This window comes from Heloderma suspectum, chromosome 4 (genome assembly GCF_057233095.1).
Source record: "Heloderma suspectum isolate Gila_16-S chromosome 4, 16-S_ref, whole genome shotgun sequence".
NCBI lineage: Eukaryota > Metazoa > Chordata > Lepidosauria > Squamata > Helodermatidae > Heloderma > Heloderma suspectum.
The window spans coordinates 9,666,579-9,679,314 of record NC_139461.1 but is presented as its reverse complement, the minus strand read 5'-3'; positions in this window follow the sequence as shown (position 1 = coordinate 9,679,314).

The window sequence follows — 12,736 nt, the reverse complement described above, 5'->3', positions numbered from 1 at the left end:
CATTCGGCCCCCCCGAAATCCATCGCGGAATGAAGCCCCCGCCCCACCAACCCACGAAAGGTGTGCGAAACGGAGCACTTACCTGCTCCTGTCCGTGCTGCTTTGCGAATGGCGGCCGTCTGAGGCTGCCATTCGCTTCCTCTTCATAGCCATGATAGGCTACGTAAATACTTACGTAGCCTATCATGGCTAATGCAGGGACGCCATTTGCACCCCTGCAGAGGATAAATACTTACGTAGCCTACCACAGCAGGGGGAAAAAACCTCAATGTACGCAAATGGCGGCGGCTACCGCCATTTGCGTACGCTGGTTTTTTTCCCCCCTGCCGTGATAGGCTATGTAAGTATTTACGTAGCCTATCACAGCTAAATACAGGGATGCAAATGGCAGCAGCTACGACAGCCACCATTTGCGTCCTTGCAGGGCTGCCCATTGGCCGGATGTCCGGCTGTGGGCGGCCAGAGCTGGCTGGCAGCTCCACGGCTTAGCCGCGGAGCGGAGCCGGCCGGGTAGGATTCCAGGGGGGAGGACCGGATCTCCTTCCCCCCCATCGAGGATTCCGGGGGGAGGGACGGAACACCTCCCCCCCAGCGGAAACAGAACAGAACAGAAGGTAAGTGTTCCATCCATCCCTAGGTAGACAGAGCTCCTCCCACAATTTTGGCAGTTAGAGAAGTGTGGCATATAATGTCATGTCAATTACAGTTTTACCCATTCTCCCATGCTAAACTGACTTTATGGGGCAATCCAGGTTTAAGAATTGGAAAGAAAATGTTTTTATGGTGTACCTGGACAGATAAAATTGTCTTTAAAATGATCAGTTAGTGGCGGCTGATGGGGAGTTCTTGTTATTTTCAAATTTGTGAGTTCAATTTGATTTGCCCACTACAGCGGAATGGCAGTACTTGCAACTGAAACAGTTGTTGTGATCTAGATTCAGTCCTGCTGCTTTTACTGCTTCAGAGTCTCCTTCGCTACTGGAAATACTCATTGAAGCTGATCAGATATATCAGCCTACGATCCATTTTTATAAATATTTATTACCAATGAATAAATATGATACAAACAGTTTACAGCAGGAATGGAACGGGGGAATTGGAATGTCCTGTTTTGTTTAATCAATGGACTGCCATTTTGGCATCTGTATTGGATATCTCAACAGATCTTCGGTTATACCTTATTCAGCAAAAAAAAGCTTTTGTTTTGGGCCTATTGGACACCACAGCGTCATTTTAATAAAGGTTTGTCAAATTCATCTAATTGTTGGAGGTGTAATGCAGTCCATGCGTCTCTTATTCATATGTTTTGGAAATGCTCAATGGTTGCCTCCTTTGGGGAGGAAGTTATTATACAGATACATTTTGTATTGGAAAGCTCTTTAATATTTACTGATGCAAATGTTCTTTTAAATTACTTACCTGCTTCTTGGAATGTAACACATGGTCAGGGTAAATGGAATTTTCGTGCCCTTTTGGTTGCTAAAAGACTGATACTACAATACTGGAAGGATAAAAGCTCACTGCCCATAATGCAATGGATTGAAGACTTAAGAAAGCTATCAACATTTGAAAGAGTGGTATATAGGCGTAACTTGCAAATGGACTTGTATGTGGATATTTGGTCTGCTTTTATGGAAGTTTATGTGTAACCTATATTTTTTCCTCTCTTTTTTACTCTTTCTAGAATATTGTAATAATTTGAAACTGAGGGTTTTAGACTGTTGTTATGCTTTTTTCCCTTTTTGTTTATGTTATGTTGTTTTTTCTTTGTTTTGTTTGTTAAATTCACAATAAAAAATTGGGAAGAAATGTAAATATTTCAATTAAATAAATAAATACTAAATGGCAGATACCAGGTGGCCCAAAAGTAGGTATACAGTTGTTTAGAATGTTGATGGGAAGGGGAGAGAATGTGTGAGTAGAAGATGTGTGGGTGGAGTCAGAATGACAGTTGGGAAGAGTGAGTGCCAGGGAGTGACATTTAAATCAGTTAAGTGTAGACAGTGAGGGGAGTGAGGCCCTTAAGTAGGTATACACTTGTTTAGTTATTTAGGGTTGTTGTTTTTTTTACTGATATTGTGAATGATGGCAGGAACTTGAGTCAAGAAAAAAAAAGTGGATTCTAAAGCAGTATTGGAAGACTGAAAATGCTCAGTGGGTGGGCACAGCATGGCAAGAAGGATCTGACCCTCCTCCACCAACATGTCTGACAATTTATCATCTTAGAGATAAATTTGAAGCAACAGGTACAGTGGCTAATGCACCGAAATCTGGACGTCCTAGGATGTCTATGACAGAGGAAAATGAGATGAGAGTCGCTCTGCCATTTGTGAACAGTCCCAAAAAGTCCACACGATGTGCATCTAAGCAGCTATCCATGCCTAGAACGTCCTTGCAATGCTTAATGCGTAAATTGAAACACAAGCCGTACCGTCCAAGACTGTTACATGGTCTTCTGGAGGATGACCCAGACCGTCGGTTGCAATTCTGCGAGATGATGCATAACCAAATCTCTAATGAACCAGACCTTTTTGATAAGATCATCTGGTCAGATGTAAGGATAGTAGAGAATTCCGCCACAGATTCCAGTGAGAAGTTAGAATCCAGCCACCTGGAATCCGTGGCGGAATGGCCTCCTGCCCTCCGCCCCCCCCCACGGAATCCCCCGGGATGGAACTTACCTGGGGCGGATGTGGCGAATTTGGTGACGGCGGCTGGTCTTCTGGTTAGCTGCGGCCGGGCTGCTGCGGCCGCCATTGCCATCCGTTGAGCTGTGATAGGCTACATAAGAATTTACATAGCCTATCACAGCTACCCCCCCAAAAAAACCCAGTGTACACAAATGGCAGCAGCTATGGAGGCCGCCATTTGCGTTCCCTATTTTTCGCCGTTCTAGCCTATGTAAATATTTAAGTAGGCAATTACGGCGAAAAAAAGGGAACCGCAAATAGCATAGTGGGCACTATTTGCGTTCTTCCCCCCCCCCCCCGCCGCCGTTTTATCCTACATAAATATTTACGTAGGCTTTTACAGCAAAAAAAGAAAAAAACACAAATAGCGCCCACTACGCTATTTGCGGTTCCCTTTTTTCTGCCGTAATTGCCTACGTAAATATTTACGTAGGCTAGAACGGCGAAAAATAGGGAATGCAAATGGCGGCCGCTGTAGCCACTGCCATTTACGTACGCCATTTTGGGGGGGGGCATGCCGTGATAGGCTATGTAAATACTTACATAGCCTATCACGGCATCCTGGAAGGACGCAAATGGTGGCCGCTGTGGTGGCCGCCATTTGCGTCCACAGCAGCCAATCCGCGGCTGGAAGTCCAGCTGTGGATGGCCCTGGCCGGCTGCTCCGCAGAGCCGCCACAGAACAGAGCTGGCTGGGCAGGATTCCGGGGGGAGGATCGGATCGCCTCCCCCCCATTGAGGATTCCGGGGAGAGGGATGGAGCACCAGCGGATGCCCCGACCGGAACCAGGTAAGTGATTCGTACATCCCTAGTCAGATGAGGCTTCTTTCAAGTTGTCAAGCCATGTGAACAGGCATAACTGTGTGTATTGGGCAGATGAAAATCCTCATTTGACTATCACATCTCAACTGAATTAGCCAGGCATCACAGTGTGGGGTGCACTGTCCAGCGAAGGTGTCGTAGGACCAGTTTTCTTCAATACAACTGTGGATAGTAACAATTACCTAAACATGTTACGCGACGTGGTAGTGCCACAATTCAGAACCAGGGTTAACTTGGCCAAACTGCTCTTCCAACAAGTTGGGGCACCTCCTCATTATGCTTTTTCAGTAAGGGACTATCTTGACAACACCTTCCCACAGCACTGGATCGGATGACGTGGCAGCACTGAATGGCCACCACATTCACCTGACTTAACACCAATGGACTTCTTTTGCGGGGGCGTAGTAAAGAATAAGGTTTTTTAGAGGAATCCCTGGACAGTGGACGAATTAAAAGAGTTCATCTCGGAAGCATTTATGGACATTGATGCGGACCGGAATTTGTGTCATACTGTGTGTCACAGTGTTCTGGACAGGTTCAAGGAATGTTGCAACGTTGATGGAATACATTTCAAGCACTTACAAGATTAAACAGTGTTAAACAAATGTAAATGTAATAAACAATGTAATAAAATGCAAATAAACTATTGTATACCTACTTTTGGGCCACTCTGTACTTGGCCCTGAAGTGACTGACCTGCTTTAGCCATCCATACCTCTAAACCCTGGGCCCCTCCAAAGGAGAAGGAAATCAGGTCAATTTAACACACATATATTTTACTTTGTGGCTGTATCATCCTTGTTATCACTCACAAGCAGTCCTGTTCTGCTCTCTCTCTCACACACACAGACTCCCTCACACACCTCTATGCCTTCGTGCTTTTTTGCCAGAGTAGATTTGCAAGAGTGTTAATGAGAAATGCCAGTAGTAAATCCCAGGCCCTAGCGTGAGATTGTGGCATGCTAAAAATACAACCTGAGAAGTTTGGAAGTGATTTTTAAAGGCCTCCCCGTAGCTCTCACTTCGGGTGGTGATGGTGCAACCCTGCAGTAGCTGAGAACACAAGATCCGAGAAAAGAGAGTGGGAGGTGTCAGCGTTTTTGAACTCAAAATGGCATGCTGGTTGTGTAACGTTCCTCCTTAATGTCTGACCTGTTTAGAACAACTTTGGAGAGAGATGTGGCCATTATACATGTTGCTCTGACCATGTAAATACTAGTGTCTGAGCTTGCTTTCTTCTCACTCCTCCCTCACCATCCTTTCCCATTTATATGTCATGTCAGGGGTAGCCCTGTTAGTCTGTTGCAGCAAAAACAACAAAGAATCTTGTAACACCTTAAAGACTAACAGAATTGTTTTGGCACAAGCTTTCGTAGACGCTGTCCACTTCTCATGAGATCATGAAGTGTTAACTTCAAATTGGCAGATGCTGGGGTGGGGGATGTAAACCAATCAATATGTGAAATTCAGAACCCACCCACTCTCTATTGCATCTTATTTATTTATATGTTTATTTGATTTGTACTCTGCCTTTCTACCAAGAAAATAGAACTCAAATGGCTTACAATCATAGAGAAATAAAACATAATAATTAAAACAATAATAAAACAAATACATTAAAAAACAAAGGATAACAGAATAAAATAGGACCCAACCTCACCTCCTGTGTACATACCAAAGACCTCCATGAACAAAAGGTTCTTTGCCTGCCGACAGAAGCAAAGCAGAAAGGAAGCTTATCTAGCCTCCCTCAGCAAGGAGTTTCCCAGCCTGGGAGAAGCCACTGAAAAGGCCCTTTCTTTGTTCACGAATGCATCTCTGAACATGGCAGTGTCAAAAGAAGGGCCTCTCCTGAAGATATTAAGACCTGGGCAGGCTCATATGGCAGAAGGTGCTCTTTCAGGTAGCCTGGTCCCAAGCTGTATAGGACATTATAGGTCACCAGCATGCTGAATTCTTCCCAGAAATTCAGACTAGGACCCAATGAAGCTATTGTGACAAGGGAATCACATGCTCCCTGTAACCAGTCCTGGTGAACAGTAGGCATGTGCAAATCAGCAAAACCTGAGCTCACTGAAGTTCTCTGAATTCTAGGGATGTTGGAGAATTCCTCCACGGACTCCAGTGAGGCCGGATTCTTTAGAATCCAGCCCCCCAGAGTCCGTGGTGGAATAGATCAATCCCCACCACCACCCCGCAAAGTCCCCCCCCCCGGAACGGACCTACCTGGTGGTGGCGGCAGCGGGTCATCTTCCGGACGCTGCCAGGCTGCTGGAGCCACAAATGGCAGCCGTCGTGGCGGCTGCAATTTGTGTCCCTGCATTAGGCTGTGATAGGTTCCATAAATACTTACGTAGCCTATCACGGCAAAGAGCAGGGGTGCAAATGGCGGCCGCTACGCCATTTGCACCCCTGCTCTTTGCCGTGATAGGCTCCATAAGTATTTATGGAGCCTATCACGGCCTAATGCAGGGACGCAAATGAATCATAGAATCATAGAATAGTAGGGTTGGAAGGGGCCTACAAGGCCATCGAGTCCAACCCCCTGCTCAATGCAGGAATCCAAGTCAGAGCATCCCTGACAGATGCTATTTACACTACGCTATTTGCATTCCCCTTATTTTCGCCGTCTTAGTCTACGTAAATGTTTATGTAGACTAAGACGTACCAAAATAAGGAATGCAAATGGCAGCGCCATTTGCATACATGCATGTTTTTTCTTCTTCTTTTAAATCAGCCATGATAGTGAAATCTTTACATAGCCTATCACGGTGTTTTTTAAAAATCTAGCCGTGATAGGCTACGTAAATCTTTATGTAGCCTATCACGTTTTTTTTTAACTGGAAATGGCGGCAGCGGCAGCCAGTTGGAAGATCCGCCCAAGGTAAGTCCCATCCCGGGGGGGCGGGGGGGGCAGACCGTTCCGCCACTGATTTCGGGGGGCTGAATGCGCTGGCATTCGGCCTCCCCGAGATCCGTGGCGGAATTCTCTGGCATCCCTAAGAGATCAGATTTGTCTGGCAGGAATTGTTTTTGACAAATCCATGTTGGCTTCGAGTAATCACGGCATTGTTTTCAAGGTGCTTACAGGTGGATTGCTTTATCATCTGCTCCAGAATTTTCCCTGGGATTGATGTCAGACTGACTGGTCTGTAGTTCCCAGGTTCCTCCTTTTTACCCTTTTTGAAGAGAGGGACAACATTAGCCCTCCTCCAGTCATCTGGCAGTTCCCCCGTCCTCCATGATTTCTCAAAGAGAATAGACAGCGATTCTGAGAGTTCTTCTGCCAGTTCCTTTATTACTCTAGGATGCAGCTCATCTGGCCCTGGAGATTTGAACTCAGTCAAAGTAATTCAGTGTTCTTTGACCATATACCTATCGATCTCAAGCTGCAATCCTGCCCCTTCAGCCTGCACTTCGCCTTTGCCAGGGGGGGTCATAGACCCTCTTTTGGGAGAAGACTGAGCCAAAGTAGGAATTGAGCACCTCTGCCTTTTCTTTGTCATCTGTTATCATTTTGCCATCCTTATTTAATAGCTGAACAACCATTTCTTTCCTCTGCCTTTTACTATGCACATAGCTGATGAAAGCCTTTTTGTTGTTTTAGCATTCCCTCGCTAACCTCAGCTCATTCTCAGCTTTAGCCTTCCTGACGCCATCCCTGCAATTTTGTGCTACCTGCCTGTACTCTTCCTTTGTTACTTGGCCTTCTTTCCACTTCCTATATGTGTGCTTTTTTGTTTTCAGGTCATCTCTAAGCTTTTTGTGAAGCCACATTGGCTTCTTCTGTTGTCTTCCACCTTTTTTTCTTGTTGGAATGGTTTGTGATTGTGCCTTGAGAATTCCCTTTTTTAAAAGCTCCCACCCATCTTGGACTCCTTTTCTCATTAGCATCGCTTGCCATGGGACCTTACTGATCATTGTTCTGAGTTTATGAAAATCAGCTTTCCTAAAATCCAGGGTACACGTTTGACTACACTCGGCTTTTGCTTCCCTTAGAACCAAGAACTCAAGTGCAACATGGTCGCTTTCCCCCAGAGTTCCTGTAACTGCTACTTTATCCACTAAGTCATCTCTGTTGGTTAGGATCAAGTCAAGGATAGCCGATCCTCTAGTTCCTTCCTCTACTTTCTGTAGGAGGAAGTTATCCGCCACACAAGTCAGGAATTTCCTGGAGGGGCCATGTTTTGCAGAATTTGTCTCCCAACAAATATCGGGGAAATTGAAGTCCCCCATTACTACTACATCATGCTTCCTTAAAACATTGGCTATTAGCTTTTCAAAAGTTTCATCCTTGTCTTCTCCTTCGTTGGGTGGCCGGTAGTAGACTCCGACCACCAGGTTCCTTTTATTCTTTGCTCCATTTATTTTGATCCAGATGCTCTCAATGGGGCTACCAAGCTCATCCTCCTGTATTTCTGTGCAGAGATATGTATTTTTCACATACAGTGCAACCCCACCTCCCTTTCTGTTCCTCCTGTTCTTTTTGAACAAGTTATATCCTTCAATTGCTGTATTCCAGTCATGAGAGTCATCCCACCAAGTCTCAGTTATACCTATCAAGTCATAATTTCCCTCCTGTATTAAGAGTTCAAGTTCGTTCTGTTTGTTTCCCATACTCTGGGCATTAGTATATAGACATCAAAGACCATGTGCTTCATAGTCTGGCTTTCTTCCTACATGTGTCTGAAGACTATTATTGGGCGCTATCAGAGCTGTTCTCTCTGTTGCAGTGCATGCGCCTACGTCCATTGTTACCCCCAACATTACATCTCCCTTCCCCGTAGGATTCAGTTTAAAGCCCTCCTGATGAAGTTCTTCATGCTGTGGCCAAACACATCCTTCCCATCCTTTGTGAGGTGCAACCCGACCCTTGCCAAGAGCCCATCTTCCAGGAAGTATAGCCCGTGGTCCCAGAATCCAAATCTCTCTCGTCGGCACCACCTTCGTAGCCAGTCATTCACCAGGAGTATTTTTCATTCCCTTTCTATCCCTCTTCTAACTACTGGAAGGATGGATGAGAAAACTATCTGGGCCCCAAAGTTCTTGAGTTATTGAGCTGAAATGGCTTAATGGGTGCCATTTGTGCCCCAGCTCTGTGCTGTGATAGGCTACGTAAATACTTATGTAGCCTATCACGGCCTAAGGCAAGGACGCAAATGGTGGCTGGCGTAGCGGCTGCCATTTGCATCCACAGAGTGGCAGCAGTGGCCGGAAGTCCGGCTGCGGCTGGGGAGGATTCTGGGGGGTAGGGATGGATTGCCTCCCCCCCCCAGCGGATGCCCCAGACCGGAACCAGGTGAATAATCCACCCATCCCTACTGAATTCCATCTCAAAGCTCATTCTGACTCAAGTCCATATCAGATTGCGAAGTTTGATTTTCTTTTTGCATGAAAAACTGTGCATATTTCCATGTGAATTTCCCCCAATATGTAAAAATCAATTTTAAAAAATGTACGCATATTGAAATGTATGTATGCTGTAGAACACATTATTGGGGTCAGAAATCTATGGACTTCAACCACTGATTGTGTCCTAAGCTGTGTTTGGTCCAGAAGCTGCAAACTAGGTGAAATCCTGATCAAGAACAAACTGAAACAAATTTCTCATACATCCCTAGTCAACAGTCTGGCTGCAGGTTTTGGGACCAGCTGAAGTTTCCAAAACATTTCCAAAGACAGCTCCACAAAGAGCACAGTGCGGTAGTCCAAATGGGATGTAATTAATGATTATCTTAACATTACCCATTCACAAAACTGCTGTTCGGTGATAACACAGATATCATTGCCATGGTGAGCTGACTAACATATGTAGTGTGTTTAAGAAAAACCTTTGTCCTTACTCAAACTACAGGGAAGACATTTGAATATGTCTTGGAAATTCCTTTGTTCAAGAATGACCACCGTACTTTGAGTGTCCTTTGAGGCTGAAATGTTCGCCCACTGATTTCTGGACATTTCCATTCTGTATGTCTTGTTTAATTGATTATATGTAAGCCATTCTGGGAACCTTTTTGGCTGAAGAGCAGCATAAAAATACTTCAAATAAATAAATCAGATTTGTGTCCATTTATTATTTGTATAGGGACTGGCCTGTTTGTCCTCTTTAGAATCGGAACAGAGGAAGCTGCCTTTCCTGAGTCAGAGTCTGGGTCCATCTAGCCCAGTATTGTCGATACTGACTGGTAGCAGTGGCTCTCCAGGGTTTCAGGCAGGATTCTTTCCTCACCCGGCCTGGAGAAGCCAGGGATCGAACCTGGGACCTTCTGCCTGCAAAGCATGTGCTCTATCACACTGAGCTATGGCCTTGCCCTTCATGCAGTGGGGGCCATCACTGGCAAATGATCTGTACAAAGGCAATTGCAGTGGAAAGGGGTTGATTTCCTCCTCCTCCTCTTCCTCCTCCTCCATTATCATTATTGTAAATGGCACTTCTCTTTTCAGAATCATGTGCAGGGTAGCAAATATATAGCTGCCCTATTCAGAACCAGGCCATTGGTCCTTCTGGCCTAGGGATGGACTGGACCATCTCCGTCCGGGGTGTGGGGAGCTCGACAAGCTGCCCACCCCAGCGTGCACAGCCCGGACCTGCTAGTGAGCCTCCCTGCTCGCCCTGCCTGCCCGCTGAGCCATGCAAGCCGCCCCTCCTCTCTGAGCCAAGGGCTCCAGCAGTCAAGCCCTTGTGCTTTATGAGGAGGTCAGGGACAGAGCGCTGGAGTGCTGCCCAGGCCCTTCCTCCCCATGCCAGCTGTTAAGGAAGCCCTTGACAACCAACAGAGGCAGGACGGGTCCCGGTGCAGCCAGCACCTGCGCTCTTGCCCTGGCCTCCTTTCAATGAGGCCAGGGTGAGAGCACTGCAGTGCCTCAGCACTCCCAGCCACTTGCTGAGCTCCAGGGCACTTGGCGGGTGGGTCCGTCGATGCACCAGGGCTCAGCAATCGGGGTCCAGGAGGCTGGACATGGGGGGAGTCTGTTGGACTCCACTCCCTTTTCGGACTCCCGCACCATTCCTATTCTAGCCCAGTATCTACCCTGACCATCGGCAGCATTCCAAGGTTCTGGCCCAGCGACTGACATCCTTTAACTGAAGTTGCCAGGGACTGAACCAGAACCTTCTGCATCTCCAGCAGAGACAACCGTCTAATCCTGAATTGAAGGTTGAGGGTGTCAGGACAGGCATGAGCATTCCACCTGCCAAACTGGGTGTCAGAATAGGCTCCTCTCCAGAGTACAAGATGTTATGCCATCATATGATACTGTTGGCCAAAGTAATAAACTCTGTCACCTTGCATCACAAGAGAGGTGAGGCGATGGAAAGATGCACTCTGCTGCCTGCCAGTGTCCAGAGGTCAAGGACTAAACTGAGTCAAATGCACTGCACACAACACCAACTGCTCCGAGCAGGTTAGAGATACCTGCTGATCTGAAATGACAATCACCACAAAGAAGGAGAAGGGCCTTTTTTTTTTTAACTGTGAAGGGGCAAAACAAAGAGGGCAGCAATAGCAGCAACTGCATTAAATGAAAAGTCTGAGTATGACAACCATGGGCTGTCTCAGTTTGTCATCAGCCTGACACATGAAGCAGAGCACACCCTTGATTTGGTTTTTGCTCCAAGTTGTGAGCTGGGTGGTCTGAAGATTGGGGGGTCCAAGTACCCCATTGCCATGGTCAGACCATTTCCTGGTGAGATTTGAACTCACGGTGCTACTTCCCTCCTGCAGGGGTGGGGGACCCGTTTGGATGGTCCGCCCCAGAATACTGATGGAATCCAGTGGATTTCTGGATGCTCTTGGGGATTTTCCACTGGAGAGAGCTGGTGATCCAGCTGAGGCCCTAGCCTCACTGTGGAACAATGAGATGCGGAGGGCCATTGAGTTGATTGCACCTGGGTGCCCTCTCCAGCGCTGTAGAGCCTGCTCCACTCCTTGTATACTGGAGAGCTGCAGTTAGTGATGGCGGAGAATTCTGCCACGGACTCCAATGAGGCCGGATTCTTTAGAATCCCCCTGGAGTTCATGGCAGAACAGAAGGCTTACCACTGCCTCCACGCGGAATCCTCTTCGGCTGGGTCCTCTGGCTCTGGATTGCCAGCGATACGCCTGCCATGCCATATTGCTGGCTGAAGGGGACTGACTGTGGACGTAAATGGCATCCAGGATGCCATTTGTGGCTGTAAAGGTCTTAGTTTTAGGTAAATGCAGCCATAAATGGCTGCATTTAGCTTAAAATAAGGCCTTTATGGCTGCAAATGGCATCCCGGACACCATTTGCAGCCACAGTCAGTAGTCCCTTTCAGCCAGCGATACGGCATGGCGGCCATATCACTGGCACTTCGGAGCTGGCTGGCGGCTCCGCAGAATTGTTGCAGAGTGGAGCCGGCCAAAGAGGATTCTGGGGGGAGGAATGGATCACCTCCCTCACGCAGACCCCCCCCCCAACTGGCAGGTAGGGGATTCGTACATCCCTAGTTGCAGTCAATGAAACAAGCTGGACTTTGGCTAGAGATGACCATGCATGTTCTAGAGCACATAATAATGCCTATTGCACAGTGGTGCAGGCAGCAAAGAAGGCTTATTTTGCTGCCTCCATTGTGTCCATTGTGTCCTCCTCAGCGAATGGAGCCCTGGTCCCCTCAGGGACCCACTGTGTCCTTTTAATTGCAACACACTTTGAGAACTTGTCTCAACAGTGAGCTTAACATTGTTGTTAGCACAGTTCCAATTGAGGTGTCTGATACCACCATCTGCCCAATTTTGTGGGATCAGTTTCAGGTGCTGTGGCCTGATGATGCTGACAAGGTGCTTGAAGCAATGCGACCGACCACATGCCTTCTCAATCCCTGCCCCTCCTGGCTAATAAAAGCTAGATGAGGGGGTATGACTGGGGTGTGTATGTTCAGGGGGTGATAAATGCTTCTCTGTGGGAAGGGGTAGTCCCTGCTGTCCTTAAGGAGGCAGTAGTGTAACCACTCCTGAAGAAGCCCACTCTGGACCCAATGGTTCTAGACAACTACCACCCAGTTGCAGATACCCTTTTCTTAGGGAAGACATTTGAGAGGGTTGTGGCAGAGCAACTGCTGGCATTCTTGGAGGATACTGATTATCTAGACCCATTCCAGTCTGGGTTTCAATCTGGTTATGGGACTGAATCAGCCTTGGCCACCCTGATGGATGAGCTTTATCAAGAGAGGGACAGGGGGAGTGAAACCGTGTTAATTCTG